This window comes from Cryptomeria japonica, chromosome 1 (assembly GCF_030272615.1).
Source record: "Cryptomeria japonica chromosome 1, Sugi_1.0, whole genome shotgun sequence".
NCBI lineage: Eukaryota > Viridiplantae > Streptophyta > Pinopsida > Cupressales > Cupressaceae > Cryptomeria > Cryptomeria japonica.
The window spans coordinates 116,368,977-116,388,194 of NC_081405.1; positions in this window are offsets into that span (position 1 = coordinate 116,368,977).

A 19,218-nucleotide genomic window follows, 5' to 3' on the forward strand; every position below is an offset into this window, starting at 1 on the left:
TACCTTTATTGAATCCATGCTTTAACAAATACTTATCCAATTTGGCATACCATGCTCTTGGGGCTTGGTTCAATCCATATAGTGCTTTCTTGAATCTGCAAACCATATCTTCTTGATTTGTCAACTGAAATCCATCTGATTCCTCAATATAAACTTCCCCTTCCAAATCACCATTAAGAAAGGCTGACTTGACATCCATCTAATAAAATTTTAAATCTATGTAAGCAACATAAGAAAAAAATAATCTAACATCTTCAATTCTTGCCACCAGAGCAAAATTCTCCTCAATGTCAACTCCTTTTATTTAAGAATATCCCTTACAAACAAGTCTTGCTTTGTTCCTAACAACTTCACCTTGTTCGTTCAATTTATTTTAGATGACCCATTTAGTTCCAATTACATTTTTATCCTTAGGCATAGGAACAAGAATCCATTTATTATTCTTTTCAATTTGGTTCAATTCTTCTTCCATTTCGTTAACCCAATTTTCATCTTTACATGATTCATTAACATCTTTTGGCTCAATTTTAGAAATCAAACAATATTCTTCAACAATTCTTCTTCTAGTCATCACACCTTTATTCTTATCTAATATGATCTAATTTTCTGAATGATTCAAACTTACATACTTGGGAGTCTTAGGATTTTCTTGATTTCTCAGTTTCTTGAGTTCTTTCTTCTATCCTAGCACTAGTCTCTCCTTGATTTTTTGGCTTTTCTAGAACAATCTGAAATAGATTCCAGGTTTGCATTTTCTTTCCTTTATTTAATCTATCATTCTGATCATCAGAATCATATCCACAAGATCTGATGTGTTTCTCATTTCTTTCATCAATTTTCATGTTAGCACTTTCAACTATCTTTCTCAATCTCTTATTATAACACCGGTAGGCCTTTCTCTTAGTAGAGTAACCAAGAAAAATTCCTTCATCACATCTAGCCTCAAACTTCCCTTGATCTTAATCTCTTTTGATATATCATTTACTTCCAAATTTTTTGAAATATCTAATTATAGCAACATGACCAATCCATAACTCATAAGGACTCTTACCGGTATCACCTTTGATATGAACCTGGTTAAGAGTGTATACAATAGTACTCACAACTTCTCTCCAATAGATATGTGAAATGTTTCCTTCCAACATCATGGTTCTAGCAGCTTCTTGAATTGTTCTATTCTTCCTCTCCAAAACACCATTCTACTGAGGAGTTCTAGGTGCAAATAACTCTCTTCACTATATGCTCTTCACAAAATGCATTGAACTCACCAGAAGTGAATTCACCACCTCTTTCATAACTTAGACACATTAGCTTCAATATTGTCTCGATCTCAACCATGAAAAATCTTGAACTTCTCCAAGGCTTCAGAATTCTCCCTTGAGAAAGTAACCCACATCATCCTTGAATAGTCATCAATCAACAACATGAAATACCTATCTCCTTGCAAACTTCTCACTCTAGAAGGACCACACAAATAAGTATGCACAAGATCCAACAATCCATTAGAAAAATACTATTTGCTTGTAAAAGTAACTCTTGTTTGCTTCCCTAACTGACATTCCTTGCATACCAAATTAGTAGGATTTACCAACTTAGGAAGATCTCTTATTGCTTGAGTAGAACTTATCTTAACCATGCATTCAAAATTTACATGAAACATCCTCCTATGACATAGCCAAATTTCATAAATATGAGAAATCAAACAAATTTTACCACCAGCATTCAAGTGAAAGATATTACCTTTAGTCTTTGTCCCTAATGTAATCTTAATTTCAGAACCACTTAAGATTTTACACTTGTCATTCTTGAATTGTAAATCATATTCCTTGTCAACCATATGTCCAACACTCAAACAATTATGCTTTAGACCTTCTACATACATGATATCATCAGTATTATTTTTACCTTCAAGAGAAATTGATGCAAGAGCACTAGAGCAATTCAAACCAGTTGGGGCAGTTAACTGTGAAATTGCTTGGAGATCGTGGCATTTCTTCATGTTTGAGAGTTTAGTGTTGTGGATTTGGATTTATCACCTTGAGTTCATTTTCTTTATCATGTTCAAGATTCATGGCATTTGGATTTAATTCTGGTGAGATATCAATTTTTGGTATTAGCTCGGTGTTGATGTGTTCTTACTAGTTAGTCTTGCAGAGTATCGAGCGAAGTTGAATCGGGTTGCGGTTGATTTCTGTGACTTGCAGATCATTGATTTATGTTTCTTGTACCCTGTTTGATGTTCCCAGAGAACCACATGTAGTTTTATGCTTTTTGTGAAGTTCTTAGTGATTTGAGCTGACATATTACGATTTACACATTTCATTATGAACTAGTTGGTCTTAGGCTAACTTGATCAAGTTATTATTATTTGCAGATGGTATAAGGATAAGTTTTGTGAATCATTTTAAGGGGCAGGAGATAGAAGACATAAGCTAAAGAAAGAAGAGATCAAGAAAAGATGTAGATATCATTGAGATTCTGGTCCGATAGGACTGAAGCTAGAAGGGCTGAGGTCCAGAATAGGGTTGAATCGGTTGACTGTTATCAGAGGCTGAATTGATGAGTAGATGACTACGGATCTTATATTAGTGTTGTAAGAATTGTTTGTAATCTTGAGCTATGGTCCAACATGTGGCATATGTAATTCATTAAAATATGATGAGAATTGTTCATATTGTTTACCAGTTGCTCTTTCTATTTTATATGTGTTGTGTTACCGGTTACCAGTATATCTTGTATGGTGTTTGTGTTAGGCTGCAAGGATAGGATGTCCTTCATTGGATCTCCCTACCTTGACTGCATCAAATGGTATCAGAGTTGGTTTGTCAACCTATTGTTGGAGAGAGTGATGTTTATATACCGGTTGGTTGGAAAAGAAGTTGAGGTAGCTTGTGGACTTATTCAGATCGCCGAACATGAGACAAAGCAAGGCTTGCAAGTAGACCATCAATCCTGGCGCTTGAGCTCAAGGCAGTTAGTGGGTGGAGACTTGAATTGATCACAGATTGAGGCAGGTCGCAGGTTGAACCAGTAGATCACCGGGGAGAGGTAACTGGAAGTTGTAGTCAGATCGCCGAATCTCTTAGGTAGTTGCAAGTACCTACTGATCGATCGTCGAACCAGATCAATTGATGGGACTCACTTTTCAATTAACCCCAAGAGTCTAATGTAGGAGCATCGGAGCATTTACTATGAAATTTCTTGGAGATTGTGGCATTTCTTCATGTTTGAGAATTTAGCATCGTGGATTTGGATTTATCACCTTGAGTTCATTGTATTTATCATGTTCAATATTCATGGCATTTGAATTTAGTTCTGGTGAGATATTGATTCCATTATTGGCCTGGTGTTGATGTGTTCTTACCAGTTAGTCTTGCAGAGTGTTGAGAAAAGTTGAATCCGGTTGCAGTAGATTTATGTGACTTGTGGACCGTTGAGTTATGTTTCTTGTGCCCTTTCTATTGTTCCTAGAGAACTGTGTGTAGTTTTATGCTTTTTGTTAAGTTCTTAGTGATTTGAGCCGACATGTTATTGTTTACATGTTTCATTATGAACCGGTTGGTCTTAGGCTAGCTTGATCGAGTTATTATTATTTGTGGATGGTATAAGGAGAAGTTTTGTGAATCATTTTAAGGGGCAGGAAATAGAAGATATAAGCTAGAGAAAGAAAAGATCAAGCAAAGATGTAGATACCCACGAGATTCCGGTCCGGTAGGACTGACGCTGAAAGGGCTGAGATCTGGAACAAGGTTGAACTAGTTAACTATTACCGAATGCCAAATTGATGAGTAGATAATCTGCAGATCTTATATTGGTGTTGTAAGCATTGTTTGTAATCTTGTGCTATGGTCTAGCATGTGGCATATGTAATTCATTAAACTATTATGAGAATTGTTCATATTGTTTATCGGTTGTGTATTTTGTGGTGTTACCGATTGCTCTTTCTGCTTTATCTATGTTGTGTTATAGGTTATCAGTATATCTTGCATGGTGTTTGTGTTAGGATGCAAGGATGGGATGTCCTTCATTGGATCTCCCTACCTTGACTGCATCAAAAATGGAAGCTCTACCATGGATTATACCATCTTTTTAATCACTATATCTTACTACACCACCATCATACTTTTCCATACTCACAAACTTACTCTTATCACCTGTCATATGATGAGAGCAACCACTGTCAAAAATCCATTCATCTTTCTCTTCAACTTTAGCAACCAAATCTTTCTCCCCATTAATGTAGCTAGCAAAATCAATAGGCACTGGACCATCTTCCTTGATAGCAATAAATACCAATTCATCATCACCTGAATTTCCTTTCATAGATTCATCATCTTTCACACCTTCATCAGCAACATAATAACATTTCTTGTGAAATTTAGGCTTGTATTGATTCTTAGGAACTCTTTTCGGACACCTTGAAGTAAAATGTCCTATTTTATTATATGGAAAGCATTTAAAAGGCAACTTTTCTTCATACTTACCAACTCCTTTAGGAAATCTCCTGGCAACAAGGACTTCAAGATCCTCAAGTTCTTTTTCTCCTTCTTCCATCTCCTTCATCTACTTCTCATATCTAGATACCCTTATTGAAGAACTTTTTGTCGGATCATATCTCTTCTTTCTAGAAATAGTAGCTTTGAATGTAGATTATGTCTTAGGAAGAGAGTCACCAAACTCACTCAATTCAAAGGTAGCAAGCTTGATAATCAACATGTCTCTAGTCATATTTATCACGATCCGAATCTCCTTAATAGTAGAAAATATGTGCTTGTAACTAGGAAGAAAGGATCTCAACACTTAAGCAACAATCTCTAATTCTTCCAATACTCCACCAGCACATCTGATATTGCACACAAGTTCATTCACTTTCTGCATAAAATAAGTAATTGTTGGTATTTTGGATGTGTTGCATTGGTTTTGTCATTGATGTCAACACTTGACAACACCTATCAGCACTTGGAGATCTTTCATTATGTTCACCGGCATGATTCAGTGACTTATGCACAGTCATTGGTATCTGGTTTATCGACGGGTTATATTGTTCACCGGCAAGTGGAATGACTTGGAGATTACTTGGTTATGTCGAAGACATTGTTTGGACACTTTGTTTTGATGATTTGGTCATTGATCTAATCAAGTTTTCATATTTGTTGTTACTTGCAAATAGGTCTAGGTTATGGACCAGCAAGCATTATCAGCACGACATGTTATGTAGATAATTTGTTATTATTATAAATGCATTGAGCCGACATCATGCATCACATATTGATTCATTTGTAATTGATTAAATTGTAATATTATTTATAAGCCGACCTACACATTTGGTCTTAGGCTTTGGTATATATGTAAGATCTCATTTGTGATATTGGATGAGGAAGAAGAGAAGTGGTAAAAAGATTGTAATAAGGTATATGTGAATATAAGCAGAGCTATACACATAGACATCATTCAAAGATTCAAGGAAGGTATGAAGAATGCAAGTAGAGCTTAATCGGTACTGAATCTAGCATATGAAGATTCTATTTTGAACATTACATTATCATTGGATTTAACCATCCAATTGTAGTTAGTGTGACTCCCATTTTGTGATTGAGCAGTGAGCTCTAGGCACTTGGCCTTTTTGCATGTGCAGACCCCATATTGTACACACATTCTATCTATAGTAGTATCATCTGATTGTGGGTAAAGTTTCCCACCATGGTTTTTCCCCTTACAGGGTTTCCACGTACAAATAACTGTGTTATGTGTTGTGTATGTTATTTGTCTTTCTGTTTCATGCATTGAACTTTACCAGTATTGCAATTAACTATTAAACTATCTACCGGCATAAAGTTTGATTTACTGGTATTAAGCACTAAGTTTGGTTAAGTTATATTTGGGTTGAAATTAATAGATAACTGATTCACCCCCTCCCCCCCTCAGTTGCCTCCAGGTCCTAACAATTGGTATTAGAGCTTAGTCCTCTCTTTGCAGAAGTTTAGTAGCTTGAGGAGATTCTATGGCAACTAACTATTTTAGGAAGGATAATCTGAAGCTTGATGGAACTAACTGTGGTATATGGAAGATCGGGATGGAGACTCATCTGAATTGCATTGGAAAATACATATGGGATGTTACAAAGAATGACTATGTTGGTCCTACTCAAGGTCAACCTAATCCACCAACCTTGCCTAAAGATGAGGAAAATGATTACAAAGCAAGGGAAGCACTTTTGAGCGCACTGTCAGATCAACAAATCATGGGATTCTCAAATAGATCTACTGCTAAAGATATTTGGAACTGTAGACACCTAAAATTGTCATGTCTAATTAAATAAATATTTTATTTATTTAATTATCTAAGCCTAATTCTTCTATTAATTAAATAAATTTTTATTTATTTAATTAATTCATTTATCCTCTTCTAGCCTTATTTCTCATTTAAATAAATACATTTATTTATTTAAATTATCCCTTTCCTAAATTAAATAAATATTTTATTTATTTAATTATCCTACTTCTTCTATTAATTAAATAAATCTTTATTTATTTAATTAATTCATTAGCTTTTTCTACCCATGACACATGTCATTCATCTCTTAATTCTTACACTACCTACCTCTTTCATTAATTTGGCGTTTCTTTTACCTACCCTCTAATCCTAGCCGACCTCTCTTTTTACACCTCTCAATCTTAACCCTCCATTTCTTATTGTGTCTTCTATTTAAGGAGATGCTTTCTTCATTGTCAAAACCCTAATGACACATGCTAATGATCTTTCATGCAACTTGGCTACACTAAGATCCTACTTGCAACCACATTCCATTCTTTGTTGAGCTCTTGTGCATACAAAAATTTGAGAGCAAATATATCAAGCAAGATCAATGGAGATAGGAAGAATGGAGATCAAAACCCTATTGGACATGTGATGGTATAATCTTTGTGATTTTGAGTTATTTGCATTGTCTTAGGTAATCTTCATATGTTATGGTGGATCTTTGTTGATTGTTAGGCTAGGGTTTGGTGGTTGAATTCATTTAGCCTTTCAATTTTGTTATTATTGTTATCCATTTTCACCATAAACATTTTGGCACGCCTGGTGGGACCCTTGTCCCTTTGCATTTAACAATTTTGTTGCAGATTTCGCATTTTTGAAGTTGCAGATCGGACAATTTCGACGATATTTTAGGTTTTTTCCGGGTCTGCGAGTGTTCGGATCGCGTTTCTGTGTTTCAGAAGAGTCTGCGATATCGGGAATCGTGTCTGTGTTTCTGCCAATTTTTTTTTTTTTTGCAGGTTTCTGGAATCGCGTCTGAGAATTTTAACCGCGTCTGTGCTGGATCTTATCGCGTCTGCACTAGGAAGTCGCGTCTGTGACCTCTGATCGCGTCTGTGAACTACAGAACCGCGTCTGTGCCGTACAGACGCGTCTGTGTCTGATATAACTGCGTTTGTGTTTTTTGTTTTGCAATTTTCAAATTAGTTTTGATTCAGGTTTTTGGATTTTGTACTTAGGGTTTCAGATCTAGTTTGTTTTCGGCTAACTCTTGCAGATCTAGCTAACCTAGTTTATGTAGCTTGCTTTGGAGGCAAATACGTTTTTGTTGAAGGCCCCTTTTCACAAAGTCTTTTTGGGTTTTCTAAAATTTACCTAACTTGTGTGCTTGCAGGAAGGGGTTATCATTTGAAACAACCCAAACTACTAACAATTTTGTTGCAGGGCCTTGGCTAGGGTTTCGTAATTTTGTTGTGTGCCTTGTTTTCATAGATTAGCAAACACTTCCATTGGTGCACTAAAATTGAATCATTGTCTTTTGTGTCTTGAGAAATAGGCTCTTTTTGTTTGATCTTTAGAGGGCCTGTCTTCCCGTGTGGTCATTAGGACTACTAGTGAGAAGAGAACGACCCAAGTGGTAGCGAGGAAAACCCACCTCATCCAAACCACTATAATCAAATGTATTCATGTTGAAAACTATGAATAACGTGTGCTGATTAGTTCATACCGACACTATGTCTCCCCATAAACCCATTTGATCAAATTTATTTGATCATTTGTAGGGCGTAACCCCTACCGGCTGGGAGCCTTCTGTATTTACAGAGCTGAAAGTGCCGCATGTATGGCCACACGAGCGGATGCCCTTACTAGCACCTCTTTGTTTTAGATGCCCAAATCCTTCTAGTTGTTGAGGCAGGAGGTCGGACCTCTAGTAGCGGCCCACACACATACGGTTCTTAGTAGAGATACAAAGTTCGCCATGGGGAGTTTTCATGGGGACTGATGCTTGGCTGACCCGAGAAGTGAGTGCTGAGGGTGGAGCCAGTGAGGTCAAGCATCTAAGTATCCGCTCTGAATAGCGTAGCCTCGGGGGTAAAACCCTATGTGGGATCAACAACTATTGTCTTGGCCAGCCCTAAGATTTGTGCTTGTCTTATGCTAAACACTCAAACATTCAAGACAAAACAGCAAAACATTGTGTCTTTTATGTCTTCAAGTGTATGCAAATTTTTTTACATCAAACAACACACTTTTGGAGTCTGAACAGTTTGCAAACATTGGGTCATCAACATTGTGTCCTCTTGTCACGAAAAACAGTCAAACAGTCGGATTTGGTCACAACAAAACAATTTCACACATTGGAAAAATTGCACTAAGGTTACAGAAATGCGTCTGTGTCTGTTTGAACCGCGTCTGCGTCATATAAGCGCATCTATGAAGTACAGAATAGCGTCTGTGTTTTTATCAGTGTCTGTGTCAAACAGAGAGGCGTCTGTGTCTGGGAAACGCGTCTGTGAAGTATACAGAGGTGTCTGTGTCAGGATTTGAAAACTTTAACAGTCAAGCAAACAAAAGAAAATCAGTGTCGGCATACTTGAGCTTCCTAGGTTGTCTCTTCAGATTTCATCTAACATTCAGCCTGTTCTAAGGTCTTACACAGTCCATCATTGCTTCATATCTCATTTTACATTCACAATTGTCTAAACTTGAGTCAAAAAGGTCACTTGCTTGTCCTCATCATACTTTGTCAACACACTACATACAACTACACATTGCTAAGTGGTCCCTCATCAAGGTTTCTTACCTTTGGGTCTCATTTAGTCTTACTTAGAGTCAAGGTCAGCTTACCTCATCAAGAGAAACTATCCTCTCTTTGGAAGTCACACCTACTCTACTACTTACATACTTGGTCTTACACTTTGGACATTGCAAGTACACCCCAAGATTCATTTACACTCCATACAACTCTTGGTCTTCCATACTCTTGTCATTTTCGTCTAGTCTCTCACATATTGCTAAACACCTAGTTCATGGTTGAAACCCGCCTTCAAAAATCTAGGAGAATAGCTAAAGAAGCTCAAGAATCCATAAACATGAGTTCTTATGAGTATGACAATGATCTATTCTACAATCCTGAGCACACTACATTACCAGACATGAATGTTTATAGACACATTCCAAATGTGGAAAACACAAAAACTATAAACAACAATGCCACGCACAATGACAATGTTGACAATTCTTCAATACTATCAGCAGACATACAAGAATCTATAATGGATCCTCAATTCAATAGAATGGTTGAAGAGATAATGAGGAGAGATCGTCAATACTTTTTAAACATGATGGCACAAAGTGGAGCTAAAATACCACATGATTTTGACTTATCTCAACTTATGGAAAGTCGACCTTCACAACAAGCTCAACCTAACATGGATCAAAGGAGACCAAATAGTGGAGGAAATAGAGGACCAAATAATATGATGCCAGAGTCACCATCAGCTTTGCTTCAAAAGCCATCAATCCCACATACACAAGCTCAAACATATGATACTTACACTCAAGGACCATCATGGAGGCCTTATACTCAATCACATGCTCAAGGTATGAATCAATCAAGACAAGTGGATACTCAAGGACATCCTCAAAATTTTGACACAAGGAGATCTCATGTCAAAATTGGGGGCAACACAATGGAAAATGAAAGGCCTATTGAATATGGTTTATACACACAAAACAGATATGGGGTCCCTCAACAAGAAGTTATGCCAAGTGCTCCATATATGTCACAACAATATAGAGCTCCATATGGACATGTCTATGATCAGTATCATCCATATATGCAACAAGTTCCTCCTCAAATGGGTGTTTCAAATATGGGGTATGCTGCAAGAAATCAATCCCCACCCAAGAATAATTTGGAGCAGCAAATTAGAGATCTACAAAAGAAGGTGGAGGACATGGGTACATCAAAACCTACATACACCATGAGAGATATATGCCCTTATCCCTTCGATAGGAGCATTCCAATGCCGCCATTTCCTCCACATTTTGTGACACCAAAATTCGACAAATATAGAGGGAGAGGAGACCCCAAGGCACACATAAGACAATTCTTCACAGCTTGCATTGAGATAGCGGCAGAAGAAACATACTTAATGAGGTTGTTCCCATAGAGCTTAGGAGATCAAGCTATGGAATGGTTTTCTCAATTACCGCCCGGTATTAAGTCATGGGGCGACTTGGCAGAGGCATTCATTCAACATTTCTCTTACAACATCGAAACAGATGTCTCAGTTACTACCTTGTGCAATACGAAACAAAAGGAAGGAGAATCTTTCGCAACATTTTTACAAAGATGGAGAAACCTAGCTAGCAGATGCTCTTGTGAAATCCCGCAGAAACAAATGGTGGAGATGTTCACACAAAACGTTAATAAAGCTATTGGCTATGATCTCAGAAAAGCTTGTTTGTCTACATTCAAGGATGTCATTGAAAAGGGCCTAGCAACAGAAAAGGTCTTAATTGAACAAGGAGTTATCAAACTATTCAAAGAAAACAAAGAGGACTTCAAAGGAAAGGACAAACCAAAATTTTGGAATAAGAACAAGAATACAGTTAATGATGGCGTTGTTGATGCCAATACAGTAAGACCAAAGTTCGTCTTTTCTGGATCAAGTTCTACCAACAATCAAGTGAACAATCAAACAACTTCTAAACCATGAAGGAAGTACACTCCATTGGGGGAACCACTTGAATCAGTATTCAAAAAGCTTGTAGCAAACAAAGTGATCACAGTCCCAGACTTTCCTCCATATGAACCAAAGGTCAAACCAAATTGGTGGAATGATGATGAGTATTGTGAGTTTCATAAGAGCAAGGGTCACAAGACAAGTAATTGCCATCGACTGAAAAACATTGTACAAGATCTCATTGACAGAGGAGATATTGAGATTGAGGGACATTCATCTAACCAAGAGCATGAGGTGTTTAAGGAACCATTCCCAAAACATGACAAAGGAAAAGGCAAAGTCACAGATGATCAAGCAAATTACACTAGAGCACCTTACAATTATGATTCTACTATCAATCACATCTCAATGGACAATCATATTTCTACCATTACTATCAAAAGTAAAAATCCTGAGAATTCTTCTCAAAGACCCAAAATTGTCCTAAAAGGTGTGGGATCTTCATCCGCATCTACCTCTGAATGTCATGTTACAACCCGTCGAGGTAAGATTACATTGCCAGGTACCTCTACTAAGAATACCAATCTTTCATCAACCAAGCCTGAGTACGACCTTGTAGAACAACTAGGGAAGACACCTGCGCTCATATCTATTCTTGAGCTCTTACGTATATCTCCTGCACATAAAGCTATCCTTGATAAAACCTTGAGAGATACTATTGTCCCTACTGATCTGAACGTGGACCAGTTTCAAGCCATGGTGGGATACTTATCCGTTCCACACTCCCTCACATTCACAGAAGCTGATGATGCCTCCATAAGTCAACCACATAATGCACCTCTACATATTGAAGCCTTCATACATAAACATCGAATAAAGCGAGTCCTGATAGATGGAGGAACAGGTCTTAATATTTGTACATTGAGCACCATCAGACAATTGGGATATTCTGACAAGGCTGTGAATTCTACAAACCAAATCACCATTAAGGCTTATGATGATGAAGAGTGCTCGTCCAAGGGTACAGTCACCTTACCACTAAGAATAGGGCCAGTCACAAAGGATGTGATTTGTCAAGTCCTAGATCTAGATCTCACGTATAACATATTGCTAGAACGTCCATGGATTCATGAAATGAGGGCAGTCCCATCAACATACCATCAATGCATAAAGTTCCCTCACAATGGAGTCGAGGTAACGGTCAATGGTGATCCAAATCCATTCATATATTGCAATAACTTGAGATCACATACTGAGACTATCATTCCCAGCAATCGAGAGGCTACTCCTTCTTCAGCATATATTGATCCTGAGTCATTAAAGCCCTCGACATCCAAACAAGGTGAACTTAGAGCCAAGTTTCAAGACAAAGGCATGGGAGAATACACTTTGAATCAAACAATGTTTTTACGACAAGTCATGACCTCTCCCAAGGAATATGGGAGGCCACATCCTAACAAGCAAATCTCCATCATGATGCTCAAATGGGATCCTACCATCTTTCAAAAATGGGGTGAACTAGAAGAGAAAATTTATATAAAATGCTCTATAAGGACGTTGAAGAGGACACACATGATCAGATTATTATACCCTGTGAGAACTATGGCAAAGGATTCAAAATTCTGCAAAGATTCAGGTATGATGGAAAAAGCCCTCTCAGACTACGCAAAGAAGGTGTCATGGAACCCTTACAACCTGAGCTAACTACAAGAAGGGAATGCTCCAAGGGGCTTGGTTTTCTGAATCCCAGACTACATAATAAAAGAACGAAAGAGGTATGGCGAATCAAAGTTGCTGAAGTTCAACAAGAGGATTATCCTTCCACAGATTCTAATGAGTGGGAGTGGGGTTCAGACAAATCCTCCAGTGACTATGAGCTCACTGAAACATTCAGAGAGCCAGATGAACCTACAGAGGAGGAGGAATTTTAAAAAAAGTTCAGAGTTGGTCAAGAACCAACCCATAAGGATCCCGCACAAGCTTCGTTTCAAGGTCCTAGGTCAAAATCACATAGGATGAGGACACCTGTCCCAGAAGGCTCTACTAGTGATGACAATTTGGATTCGCTCACGATCAAAACGGATGAGGAGAGTGCCATCGATGACCTCGACGATTACCTTGACATACCTGAATATAACCACATCTTCACTATTAGTCCTGCAAACCCTGAAAGCACTAATGACCTTCCCCTTGTTCATCCCCAACTCATTGACTGGGATCATGAAGGACCAGCACAATATGATACATTTCAAAATGACGAAGCTATTATCGACTACCTTGGCATTCGAGATGATCTTCCCCTTGGAGACCATAAAGCAGGATACGCCATAGAGCTCAACAACATAGCATACTTTGGTGAGGGTGCCGGGCCTTCTAGTCGCAAAAATGTGAAAATAAAAACAAAACAAGGGTCTGATGGCGAAAACCACACTATGGCACTATCTGACTCCAAAAAAGTAAAAAGAAAGGATGTATCTGAGGGCGAAAACCTCTCTGAGGCACCCGAAGATGGAAGGCTCGACTTTCTCCCAGCATCATACGAGGAAAAATCATCCATGTTGGTAGAGGAGACTATAAAGACAAACATCGGTACAGCAGAGGTTCCACATAACATATTTTTGGCTCAATCATTGACAGAGGCCGAGAAAGCAAGATTCATAAGCTTCTTTAAGGAACAACAAATCAACTTCGCATGGTCTTATGCTGATATGCTTGGGCTAGACCCCGATTTAGTAATGCATCATTTAACAGTCAAACCGGGGGCAAAACCAGTAAAGCAGAAATTAAGGAAAATGCATCCACAAGTGGCATTTCTAGTCAAGGCAGAGCTGGAGAAATTACTGGATGTCGGATTCATACACCCAATTGATTATCCTGAATGGATTTCCAACTTAGTACCTATTAGCAAACCAGATCGCAGCATCCGAATATGTACAGACTTCAGAGATATCAACAAGGCTTGTCCAAAGGACGATTTCCCATTACCAAACATTGATTTGATCGTTGATCTCACAGCAGGCCATGAAATGTTATCTTTAATGGACGGATTTTCTGGATATAATCAGATCAGGATTGCACCTGAAGATCAACATAAAACATCATTCACCTGTCCATGGGGAACCTTCTGTTGGAATGTCATGCCCTTTGGGCTGAAAAATGCAGGTGCCACTTATCAACGAGCGATGACCACTATCTTTCATGATCTCATGCATGTAACAGTGGAAGATTATGTTGACGACCTTTTGGTTAAATCAATAGACAGAAATACACACTTGAACATACTTTCAGTTGCTTTTGATCAGCTAGAAAAATACAAGGTAAGATTAAATCCAAAGAAATGTGTCTTTGGAGTAACCTCCGGGAAGCTCCTAGGATTCATTGTGTCTAAAAGAGGAATAGAAGCTGATCCAGCGAAGGTCAAGGCTATCTTGGACATGCCGCCACCCAAGAATATCAGTCAACTTTGATCTTTACAAGGGAGACTCCAGTCCATACGAAGATTCATAGCACAACTTGCAGATAAGTGTAACCCTTTCCAGCACCTGCTACACAAAAACATCAAGTTCAAATGGGATGAGAACTGTCAACAGGCTTTTCAGGAACTCAAAGACTATCTTTTGAACCCGCCAGTTTTGATGCCACCAATTCCAGATCAACCATTGCTACTTTACATATCAGCTACTCTGACAGCACTGGGGGCACTCCTAGCACAGCAAATACCTGACGGTAAGGAAAAAGCAGTCTACTATATCGGTCGCACATTGGTGGGATATGAGCTAAACTACACACCAATCGAGTGTGCGTGTCTCGCTGTGGTCTTTGCTTCACAAAAATTACGACATTATATGCTCACTCACAAGACTAAGTTGATTGCAAGAATTGATCCACTAAAGTATCTTCTCAACAAAGCTACACTTACTAGGCGGCTGGCCAAGTGGGTAATGATTCTGAGTGAATTCGACATTGAATACGTGGACAGAAAAGCTATAAAAGGACAAGCAATTGCAGATCAACTGGCAGATGCTCCCATGATAGATGATACTCCTCTACAGTCAGAATTTCTAGATGAGTCCATTCTAACAATATCACCAGCAAAGTCATGGCAATTATATTTTGATGGCTCATATACACAACATGGGGCAGGAGCGGGTATACTCTTTATAACTCCCCAAGGTGATTCTATACCAAAGTCATACCGCTTATCATTTCCGTGCACCAACAATATAGCGGAATACGAGGCATTAACAACTGGGTTAAAAATTGCAGTTCAATGGAAGATCCAAGAACTTCGTGTTTTTGGGGATTCTCAACTTGTCATCCGTCAAGCAACTGATGATTATCAAACAAAAGATGAAAAGCTAATGCCTTACAAACAACTGGTAGATGATCTGAAACAGCACTTTGCAAAGATAGAGTTTGAGCAGATACCAAGAGAACAGAATCGCGCTGCTGATGCCATGGCTACAATTGCTTCGCTCATTGATCTACCGCAAAATGAGACCTGCTATGAATTCCTGGTAGACAACCTGCTGATTCCGTCATATGAGATCACTCCTACGGAAATGATATGTGTTGTTGGTCTTGAATCCCAGTTATATGGTCCCATATTCACATACCTTCGCGACAATATCTTACCTCCTGATCTATCAAACAACCAACGCCGCACTTTCATTCGCCAATCCTCCTGATACGTTATCCTAGCTAATATCCTATACCGACGAGGTCTAGATGGCACCCTCCTTAGATGTTTAGAGAATGACGAAGCTCAGATTGCGTTACGAGAAGTGCATGAAGGGATATGTGGCCCGCATACTAGTGGTCCTACCTTGGCCAAGAAACTCATCAGGACGGGATACTACTGGCCTACTATGGAAAAAGATGCATACCAGTTTGTCAAGAAGTGTAAGCAGTGTCAAATTCATGGAGACCTCATACATGCACCAGCACAGGAACTACAACCACTTGCATCTCCTTGGCCCTTTTGTCAATGGGGACTCGATCTCATAGGCAAAATTCACCCTCCTTCTTCTAATGGTCATAAATTCATTATTACAGCCACAGAGTATTTTACAAAGTGGATTGAATTCATGCCTCTCACACAAGTTACTGGGAAACAAATCGCTACCTTCATCTTGAACTACATCATTTGCCGATACGGGATTCCTACTTCCATTATTACTGATAACGGGCGTCCCTTCAAAAATCAGGATGTTCGTGAACTCTGTGAGCGCTTCCATATCTCTCATCGTTTCTCCACACCATATTACCCCCAAGGTAATGGCCAAGCTGAGGCGTCTAATAAAATAATTCTCAAAATCCTTAAAAAGACAGTCGACGACGCTGGTCGTAACTGGCATATCCAACTCAATCCTGCACTCTGGGCCTATCGCACAAGTGTCCGCACACCTACAGGAGCTACACCCTACTCACTTGTCTACGGCGCTGAAGCCATCTTGCCTATTGAGGTTGAGCTACCTTCTCTACGGGTCTCCTTGAGAAACATAATCAACGATGAAGATTACAGGGTCTCTCGCTTACAAGAACTAGAACTGCTAGAGGAACGAAGACATACTGCTTTTAATCATCTCAAGGCTTACCAACAAAGAATGAGTCGCAGTTACAATCACAAAGTCAAGCCTCGTACATTTGAAGTAGGTGACTTAGTCCTCAGAGAAAACCCCAGGAATCAGCAAGACAGAGATAAGAAGGGCAAGTTCGAACCAAACTGGCTTGGTCCTTACATCATCACAGCAGTATATGGATCTGGGGCATATCAGCTCTCAACTACAGAAGGTGAACCCTTGGAGGATCCTATCAATAGCATGCACCTTCGCAGGTTCTACACATAGCTCTTCAGAATATCAAAGAATTTCAAAAATACAAAAAAAAAAAATTATAAAACAAAAAAATCATTACATGGTGAAAACTTGGCAAACAGGCGCCTTGTGACAACAAAAACATTGAAAAAATCAAAAAAGTAAAGAGAAATAATTTCGTCCAACGGTGAAAACCACTTCGGTGGCACCCTGGGCAAGTACCATGGTGAAAACTGGGTCACCAGCGCCATGCGTAGAGACTTTGCTCCTCTCTCCTTCAGGATTCTCTTTCATCCTTTCACTTCACACACACTCACAACCTATTCGTTCACAATAAACTTACCCATTCTCATCATGGCTTGTTATTGATCTACCTAATATTGGTTAGCCATCCATAAACCTCCCTTTTCACTCCCTTTCCATCCATAATAAATCAGATCCTATATGTGGCTAAGGCAAAATCCTACGTCTAGTGATGGGTGTGGAACTGAGAACATCACATGTTTCAAGGAGTAAAGTTTCTTCCGGCTTCCTTCAAGTCTATTCGCGCACAATCCGCAATAAAGCAACATTTGCATCACAGATCCACAATAAAGTATCAGTTTCATGGATTCAGTCAGTTTCAGATGAGACAGCGGCAACAATGGGCCTCAACAAATCAAATCTTTCAACAGACTCAGACAACAATATGGTTCAGTGCTATCTATCCTTTCTGTGAAAGTAAACATTGTGACCACAATCGAATAAGACTTATACAAGTGACAAGAGACACTAAACTTGAGGACTACAGTGGATGTTGGTGTCGAGTCTTGGTTTTCTTTTGATTTCATCTTTTGGTGACATGTCTTTTAGCTTTTCCAGGATGTCTTTGACTAGAGATTCTATCTCCAGGATGTCTTTGACTAGAAAGGCGAGGATGGGGTATCGTCACCTATTTGTATTTGTTGTCTGTGGATTGTCTCTTAGTAATGCTATGACTTGTCCAAGGATATGAGGACACTGTGAGTCTAGTATGAACTGGGGCATTCCTTGTTTGTGACTGTCTTATCTCCATGCAAACAGGTACAATGACTTTCTGGGTCGAACATATGCCTCAATTGTCATAACCTATCTTGCCATAATAAAGCTCAATGATGATAATGCACAAGAAGCTCTTTCACGTTCATATCTTCTATCCTTCATCCCCCTTTCTTGATTGACTTCCATTGTCCTTCTCGAGTCCGCGTAGCCTGCTATCACATGACTGAGTATAATGACACACCAAAAACATTTGCATTTCATATAGTTGCACCTGCATCACCACATATAAGCATTTCATACATATATATAGATATCACAATTGCATCACGTCCTGCATACAACACATGTCAGCACATCTCACATTCTCATTATGTAAATAATCATTTGCATTATCATATTCATTTGCATTACATACATTCACATTTGCATCATGCATCACATATACAACATAAAAGAACAAAAATATATTGCATTGCATCATATAAGCATCCATATCATAAAGTATGCATCACATAAGAACATCTCATCATATAAGGTACACATGCATATAGCTACCGCAAAAATGGATCATCTCTCATATATAATCAAATGTGTCATGATACAATGATGTCAAAAGAATCATATGGCTACAAAATCACCCGCAGGTGTCTACAATACAAAAATGGTACATATACTGATACAAAGGGGAGCCCTCTATGGCTATGATGAACTCCCTCCCTCGGAGCCGCCTGGCCTCGACGGAGTCTCAGCTCTAGATGGTCCCGCTCCAGGATCCCCCTGCCTGTCTGGTGGTGGTGGAGGACCCATGACCCCACCGCTGGATGCCTGCCTCCTACGACTCCCTCCCGTAGCCGTCGTTGTGCGCGACGATCTATGGAAGCTCCTCGCCTGCTGATCCGCGGGCATGACACCATAGTACAGATCCCTCCAATAGGCGATCTCCTCTCCGGCTCGCAGCACATATGCGTAATCTGCCCCTGCATCCTCTACTGCCCGCCTCCCTGCCCTCAGAGCTGTCTCGGCCTCAGTATATCTTTGGATGGCCTGGTCCCTCTCCCGCACCAAATCCTCAATCTCATCTGCCTAGCCCTGGCAGATCTCTCGCAGCTCCAACAGCTCATCCTCCTCAGGATCTCCACCCTCAGCCTCTGCCTGTGGCTCCTCCTCTACAGGTGCCTGTCCCTGTGCCTCTGCCTGCACCTGTCTAGGTGCCTGAATAGGTACCTGTGCATGTATCTGTCCCTGTCCCTGCACCTGTCTAGGTCCCTGTCTAGGACCCTGTGCTGCTGGTACCTGCAGGGGCACTCCACCGCGACCCCTCACCACCTGAGCTGCTCTCTCCTGTCCTCCCTCCCTCCGAGGTGATACTCGCCTCTCTCCCACCACCCCCCTCCGCCTCCATCGACCCCTGCCTCCATCTCCTCCACCATCAT